Consider the following 9,116-nt stretch of genomic DNA (forward strand, 5'->3'; position numbering starts at 1 on the left):
TCAAACCTAAGCTCCCCTCAAAGATATTTTATAGATCTTACAATACTCTTTACCTCCCATCTCTTTAGCAATATTTATACATCTGTTAACTCATCCCTTTCTCTTTCCTTGGGCTATATGTATATATGTATATCTGTCTGACTGTCTCTCCCACCTTGAAAAGGTGGAGATGGTGTTTTATTCTTCTTCAATGCCCAGTATGCTGCCATATATAATAGGTGCTTAAGGTTTGTTGAATTGAAAGGAAAAGGACTGAGAATGACTTATAGGAAGACATCCATAGGCACTATCTCAACCCCCCTCTTTCCACTGTCAGTTCCTCCCACAGGCCAAGATTAGGAGTTTCTATGTCTCCAGGAGCAGAGTCAAGGAGCAGATAATTTCAAGAGATTGTTGCATCACGTACCTCCGAGCATGTCTTGGCTGCCACCTGTTCCCTATTCTGTTTCCCAGAAAACAGCATCCAAAGCCCCCAGACAAAAAAAACAAACAATAGTAGAAGGCTGACATATGGTGGCAGTGGGATGGTGAGCCCCCAGATTGGAGCCATTACTCAACCCCATGCCAGTCTCAGCCAAACACTTTTATCCTTCAAGGCTGTAACTCCATATGACGTCACAATGGGCATCCCAAGAGTCCAGCCAATGTGCTTGCTGCTTGAGTCTCTTCTCTGAGTCATACAGTCACTGCCCTTTTCTGCAGCTGCCTTTGTGCCCTGCTCTGACAGCCAATGCTCAAGGAAGCTCCTTTATGATTCTTTTAGAATTGGACTGGACCATTTGTTATAGGCCAGAGAATATAGTGGCAAGGTTTCAAAAGAGCAAGCCTTCCAAAAGGCATCCCCTGCCCTGTAAGTGTCTTCTCTGGAGTCAGTCACTTCCTAGAGGTCCAGGTATGGTGCCATATGTTTCAAACCAGACATTAGAATATAAGGTCAAGTACATTTAAGAAAGCTAGAATACTTTAAGTAGGTACTCTCAGAAAATGTGTGATATATGATTTCCTAATCTGATGCTTGACACATTTCCTAGTTGTTATTGCATTGAGACAGAGAAAAGATAGCACATAGAGAAATTAAATGACCTTAGAGAATCACTGTACTCTAAGTCTGTAACATTTTCCAAGTCTAGAACTTTCATTTGTCATCACATCCAGAACTGACTGGATTTTCTAGAGCTAATTCACTGAAAACAAAATTTAAAAGGAATCAACCTATGCTATTCAGTTCAGTTCAGTTCAGTTGCTCAGTCATGTCCGAGTCTTTGCAATCCCATGAACTGAAGCACGCCAGGTCTCCCTGTCCATCACCAACTCCCAGAGTCCACCCAGACTTGTGTCCTTTGAGTCAATGATGCCATCTAACCATCTCATGCTCTGTCATCCCCTTCTCCTCCCACCTTCAATCTTTCCCAGCATCAGGGTCTTTTCAAATGAGTCAGCTCTTTGCATCAGGTGGCCAAAGTATTGGAGTTTCAGCTTCAACATCAGTCCTTCCAATGAACACCCAGGACTGATCTCCTTTAGAATGGACTGGTTGGATCTCCTTGCAGTCCAAGGGACTCTCAACAGTCTTCTCCAACACCACAGTTCAAAAACATCAATTATTCGGTGCTCAGCTTTCTTTATAGTCCAACTCTCACATCTATACATGACTACTGGAAAAACCATAGCCTTGACCAGACGGCCCTTTGTTGACAATGTCTCTGCTTTTTAATATGCTGTCTAGGTTGGTCATAACTTTGCTTCCAAAGAGTAAGCGTCTTTTAATTTCATGGCTGCAATCACCATCTGCAGTGATTTTGGAGCCCAAAAAAATAAAGTCAGCCACTGTTTCCACTGTTTCCCCATCTATTTGCCATGAAGTGATGGGACCAGATGCCATGATCTTCGTTTTCTGAATGTTGAGCTTTAAGCCAACTTTTTCACTCTCACTTTTATCAAGAGGCTCTTTAGTTCTTCACTTTCTGCCATAAGAGTGGTGTCATCTGCATATCTGAGGTTATTGATATTTTTCCTGGCAATCTTGATTCCGGCTTATGTTTCATCCCACCCAGCATTTCTCATGATGTACTCTGCATAGAAGTTAAATAAGCAGGGTGACAATTTACAACCTTGACGTACTCCTTTTCCTATTTGGAACCAGTCTGTTGTTCCATGTCGAGTTCTAACTGTTGCTTCCTGACCTACATACAGGTTTCTCAAGAGGCAGGTCAGATGGTCTGGTATTCCCATCTCTTGAAGAATTTTCCACAGTTTATTGTGATCCACATAGTCAAAGGCTTTGGCATAGTCAATAAAGCAGAAATAGATGTTTTTTCTGGAACTCTCTTGCTTTTTTGATGATCCAGCGGATGTTAGCAATTTGATCTCTGGTTCTTCTGCCTTTTCTAAAACCACCTAGAACATCTGAAAGTTCACGGTTCACGTATTGCTGAAGCCTAGCTTGGAGAATTTTGAGCATTACTTTATTAGTGTGTGAGATGAGTGCAATTGTGCAGTAGTTTGAGCATTCTTTGGCATTGACTTTCTTTGGGATTGGAATGAAAACGGACGTTTTCCAGTCCTGTGGCCACTGCTGAGTTTTCCAAATTTGCTGGCATATTGAGTGCAGCACTTTCACAGCATCATCTTTCAGGATTTGGAATAGCTCAACTGGAATTCCATCACCTCCACTAGCTTTGTTCCTAGTGATGCTTTCTAAGGCCCACTTGACTTCACATTCCAGGATTTCTGGCTCTAGGTGAGTGATCACACCGTCATGATTATCTGGGTCACGAAGATCTTTTTTGTACAGTTCTTCTGTGTATTCTTGCCACCTCATCTTAATATCTTCTGCTTCTGTTAGGTCCATACCATTTCTGTCCTTTATTGAGCCCATCTTTGCATGAAATATTCCCTTGGTATCTCTAATTTTCTTGAAGAGATCTCTAGTCTTTCCCATTCTGTTGTTTTCCTCTATTTCTTTGCATTGATTGCTGAGGAAGGCTTTCTTATCTCTCCTTGCTATTCTTTGGAATTCTGCATTCAAATGGGTATATCTTTCCTTTTCTACTTTGCTTTTCACTTCTCTTCTTTTCACAGCTATTTGTAAGGCCTCCTTAGACAGCCATTTTGCTTTTTTGCATTTCTTTTTCTTGGAGATGGTCTTGATCCCTGTCTCCTCTACAATGTCACGAACCTCCATCCATAGTTCATCAGGCACTCTATCTATCAGATCTAGTCCCTTAAATCTATTTCTCACTTCCACTGTATAATCATAAGGGATTTGATTTAGGTCATAGCTCAGTAAAGCGTCTGCTTGCAATGTGGGAGACCTGGGTTTGATTCCTGGGTCAGGAAGATCCCCTGGAGAAGGAAATGGCAACCCACTCCAATACTCTTGCCTGGAAAATTCCATGGATGGAGGAGCCTGGTAGGCTACAGTCCATGGGATTGCAAAGAGTTGGACACGACTGAGCAATTTCACTTCACTGAATGGTCTAGTAGACAACAAAGATAAATAAAACTGGCCAGGGCATTTTTTTCTTATAGGAAAATTCATTTGGGAAAACAATGCAATAACTGTTGAATAGTAGGCACTGTCTTAAAAGAAGACAGACATGGTCTCTAACCTCATAGAATTCTCAGTCTATTGAGGCAGCCAAAATAATATTCTTGAAAAGCCCATCAACAAGGACCTGGTTAAGTAAATGTGATATATCCGTATTATGAAATACTCTGCAGTCACCATAAAGATTATAAGGAATGAAGCCTGTCACAAGAGCACACATTACGTGACAAGTACTGCATTTCTAAAAAAAAAAGATTAGGGGTGGAGGTACAGTTTTGGGGTCTTAACACATGTATATATTTCAACAAGAACTTTTTTCTATATAAATATATTTCTATAAAAATGTATTTTTGTGTCTTAAATATTCACTCACTATTTTGAGTCATTCATGCTATTTTGTAAAGCTGAGATTCATTCACATTATTATTGTGTTGCATTATATAGATAATACATATAGCATTATATAGCTGTCCCATAATTTTTTTATGCATTTTGATGTTGATGGATATTTGGCTTGTTTTCCATTTTGGCCATTATCAACAATGCTATTAAAAACATCCTTGTCCATGTGTCTTAGTGAACATATATTTCTATTGCTCTATGGCAGTAGTTTAACATGTATCAGAATCATCTGAAAGGCTTGTTAAACCACAGATTGCAGGATGCTGATTGCTGATTAAGTTGGACTGGAGCCCAGAAATTTGGCATTTCTAATAAGTTTCCGGGTGATGTTGATGATGTTGGTCCAAGAACTATACTTTGAGGATCTCTGATCAAAGTATTGATCTAGGAATGAAATTGCTAGGTTATAGTGTAGATGTAACTCAACCTTGTAGACAGTGCCAAACTGTCTGAGCCACCAGGGAAGATCTCCTAAGTGGTTATGTAAATTAATAGTTCCACCAGTGGTGAATGGCAGTTCTTCTTGCTCTCTTTTTCATGACAACATGTGGTATTGTCAGGCTGTTTATTTTTTTGTCTCCTGCTCAATCATGTTCAACTCTTTGTGATACTGTGGACTATAGCCTGCCAGGCTCCTCTGTCCATGGGATTGTCAGTCAGGCTGTTTCAGCTCATTTCAGTTGCTCAGTCTTGTCTGACTCTTTGTGACTGTCAGGCTGTTTAATTTTGGCCACTTAGGCATATATGGTAATGTTATTTCATAGTGGTTATAACTCAAATTTTTCTGATTACTAATAATTACTAACTTGTGAACACATCTTCATAAGTAAATTGAGCATTCTATCTTTAAATGTACTGCTGTATTCCAGTTGAATTTGTTTAGGATTTTTGTGATCTATTTGCAAGGATGAGGCCAGCCTGTGATTTTCTTCTCGTTCTGTCTTTGTCAGGCTTTTGATATCAAGGTTATGCTAGACTTATGAGTTGGGAAATGTTTCCTCTTTCTTTATACTCTGAAAGAGTTTGTATGAGATGGAACTATTTGATACTTCAGTGATTGTACAACTTGTCAGCAAAGCCATACAAGCCTGGAGTTTTCTGTGAGTGAAGATTTTTAACTACAGATTCAATTTATTTGAAGGTTATAATACAGCTGAGAATTTGGGGATTTTTTTTTTTTTTGACTGAGCTTTGGAGAGCTGTTCAGTTCAGTTCAGTCACTCAGTTGTGTACGACTCTTTGTGACCCCATCCAGCACGCCAGGCTTACCTGTCCATCACCAACTCCCGGAGCCTACTCAAACTCATGTCCATCATGTGAGTGATGCCATCCAACCATCTCATCCTCTGTCATCCCCTTCTCTTCCCGCCTTCAATCTTTCCCAGCATCAGGCTCTTTTCCAATGAGTCAGTTCTTCACATCAGGTAGCCAAAATATTGGAGTTTCAGCTTCAGCATCAGTCCTTCCAGTGAATATTAAGGACTGATTTTCTTTAGGACTGACAGGTTGGATCTCCTTGTAGTCCAAGGGGCTCTCAAGAGTCTTCTCCAACACCACAGTTCAAAAGCGTCAATTATTCAGTGCTCAGCTTTCTTTATAGTCCAAATCTCACATCCATACATGACTACTGGAAAAACCATAAGTGTATTTTCTAGCAATTTTTCTATTTAATTTACTCTTTCAAATGTATTGACATACAGCTATTCAAATATAGTACTGTCTCCTTTGTGTTTCTGATATTGGTTATCTGTACCTCCTTTCTCTCCCCCTCTTCCTTTTCCTGTATCTATCTTGCTAGAAATTTGTCAAGTAATCTCTTTAAAGAACCAACTCTTCTGAATGTTTGTATTCTATTTCAGTATTTTGTGCTTTTGTCATTATTATTTCCTTACTTCTACTTTCTGCCACCCAACCCCAGCCTTATTAAGATATAACTGACATATAGTGACTTCTTTGTTCCTTGAATTAATTTTGCTGAATTTTTTTTCTAACTTGCTTCTTAAGATAAATGACTTGATCATTCACTTTTAGCCCCTTTCCTCTAATTGTGCATTAGAAGATATAAATTTCCTCCTACTTACTACTTTAGCTTCATGCCACAAGTTATGATATATAGAATTTTTGTTATCATCCTGTTCTATTTTCTAATTTCCATCATGATTTCTTATTTCATCCATGGATTATTTAGTAGTTCATTTAAACATCTCTAAACAAAGGGGAATTTTCTAGTTATCTAATAGTTGCATTGTGGTCAGAATATGTACTTTAATTTCAATCCTTTGAAATGTTTTAAGACTTTATTCCCAGTTTATGGTCAATTTTAAAAATTCTATACGTGCCTAAAGATAAGATATATTCTGCAAGTGTTAAAAATAGTGTCTCTTTAGAGCTTCCTCTTCTGCATATGGGACAAGGGGTGGGGTGGGAGGTGGTGAGGATAGTGTCCCTCTATGTCCATTTGGTCAATTCTGCTAATCTTAATGTTCAAATGCATATTATTCCTAAGCTTTTGGCTGCTGTTTTCCACCACCTACTGAGACAAAGGGCTTCCCTGGTGGCTTAGGGGCAAAAATCACCCTGCCAAAGCAGGAGATGTGGGTTTAGTCTCTGGGTCAGGAAGATCCCCTGGAGAAGGGAATGGCAACCCACTCCAGAATTCTTGCCTGGGAAATCTCATGGACAGAGGATCCTGGCAGGCTATAGTCTATGGGGTCGCAAAGGGTCAGACACGACTTAGTGAGTGAATAATAACAACTGAGACAAATGTGTGCGATTTCTCGTTATGATTGTGAATCTGTTTTTCCTTTGCGTACTGTTCAGTTCAGTTGCTCAGTCATGTCCAACTCTTTGTGGCCCCGTGGACTGCAGCATACCAGGTTTCCCTGTCCATCACCAACTCTTGGAGCCTGCTCAAACTCCTCCATTGAGTCAGTGATGCCATCCAACCATCTCATCCTCTGTTGTACTGTACTTTTTTTGAGTACTATAGTTTTTGGTTTAAATATTTTTTACTTGTTATTTAAAATCATAACTTACTAATGGTGAATTATTTTATCACTATGAAGACCCTCCATTTCTAGTAATACTTTTTGCCTTAAGTTATTGGGTCTGGTATTAATATTGCTATAGCAATTTTATTTTGGTTGATATTTGCATGGTATATCTTCATCCACTCTTTTACTTTCTACCTTTCTCTATCCCTTTGTTGTAATATTGGATATAAAATAAACCAAAATCTGAATATGTTACTTGTTACTCCATTTATATGTGGCAACTATTAATAAAATATGATACAAATGGACTTTCTATGAAACAGAAACAGACTTACAGATACAGAGAACAGACTTGTGGTTTCTGGGGGAGGGAGAACAGGAGGCATGGAGTGGGAGTTTGGGACTGACATGTATACACTGCTATATTTAAAACATATAACCAACACAGAAAAGAATAATACTATATTACAAATAATTTTATGACAATAAATTTGACCTTAAAAGAAAAAACACTTTATTTTGGAAATTTTAAATTTACAGAAAAGCTGCAAAGATAGCACAGTGAGTTCTTGTATGGCATGTATCCAGTTTCACTGAATGTTAACATCTTATCTCATTTTTTTGGTACATTCAAAAAAACTATGTGATTTGGTACGTTCACTATTAACTAAACTCCAAACTTCATTTGAATTTTATCAGTTTTTCCACTAATGCCCCTTTTCTGCCCAGGATACAACCAAGGCATTATATTGTATTAACTTGTCATGCTCCCTTCACCTCTTCTGGCCTTGTGATGGACTTTATTTTTTCTGATAGTTTACATTCTTGTTTCTTTTTCAAAAATTTTGTTTTATTGCGGTATAGTTGATTTAAAATATGTTAATCATGAGTTCAATTTTTAAATGTATTAAATATGAAGTATATGCAATGTCCAGATATATTTTGCCTCCTCACCTCTTACTTTTCATCTAGCAAATGGATGTAGTGGGAAATTGTTTCCATCATCTTCCACAATCTAACCCAGTCTTCTGGGATAGACTCTTTTAGTCATTTCATGATAAATTACTGCCTTGTGTTATAGATTACTCTCCAGCTGTTCCTGACCTCAGATATTTGCTTTTTCAAAATATAGTGGTAAAAATTATCATCTTATCTTTTGTTTCTGGATAGTTCTAAAAAAGATCTTTGAATCTCTTTAGCTCTTCCTAGAACTCAGATTCCACTGACAACGACCTGACTCTCTGATACTGGATCTACACACCCATGCAAGTCTCCAGACTTTCCTAGGTTTTCTTTGAATGTTCCCTCACCCCACCCCAATCTTCTTTCAATATTGTCCCTGACTCTTGGCCTACTCTGTAATCTCCTCAGAATAATTCTGGCAGTTCTCTGTACCTAGCCTGGTATTCTAACCCACTTCAGTGATCTCTGTCCTATCCTGGAATTGCTCATATATGCTTGTGAGTTCCTACAGGGTAGGGATCAGACCTTAGTCTTTGTCTGCTCAACAGTGCCAGAGCATAGCCAAGCCACTAAAGTTTCCCAAGGTGAGTTGTCGTCCACCTTTTTCATAACATGTGTCACATGCAACTGCGCATGTAATGAATTCACTTGCTGTCTTTGCACCATCCAAGTACTTGGCTAGTAAACTAAAAACACAAAAAGAAAAACTTTCTGGACTTCCAGAGTAGTCCTGCCTTCAGCCTTGGGGAAATCTGACCCTGCACTCTATCCATCCCACATGTGGGAGGAGGCCTGCTGCACATGTTGGCTTTGCCTCCTCCAGTCCTGGAAAGCTGGGTATCTTCTCTGACCTGACCCTGCTCATGAGGCCAAGAGGAGAGAAGAATTTACCCAACAGAGTGCATGGGAGAGCTGTGGGTCAAGAGAAACTGAAAGCCTTTGCAGGGCCTTTTCCTGACTTTATCCATCTTGACTTGTAGGGTTAGGAAAAGGTGTTTGTGGAGGATAAAAACCAAATGGATGACCATCAGAAGGCCCTATAAGAATGATGTTGAGGAAGGGGACACTGGTTAAAGACCTGAGGTAGCCACATAAATGTAGATGTAGAACAAGAAAAGGGAGTTCAAATAGAGGCTGGAGGCCCACAGGTATAGAGCGGGCCCTTATGGCTGTCTTTAAAGGGCTGAATACTCTGTTCTCATAAAACT

Source organism: Bubalus bubalis, chromosome 12 (genome assembly GCF_019923935.1).
Source record: "Bubalus bubalis isolate 160015118507 breed Murrah chromosome 12, NDDB_SH_1, whole genome shotgun sequence".
NCBI lineage: Eukaryota > Metazoa > Chordata > Mammalia > Artiodactyla > Bovidae > Bubalus > Bubalus bubalis.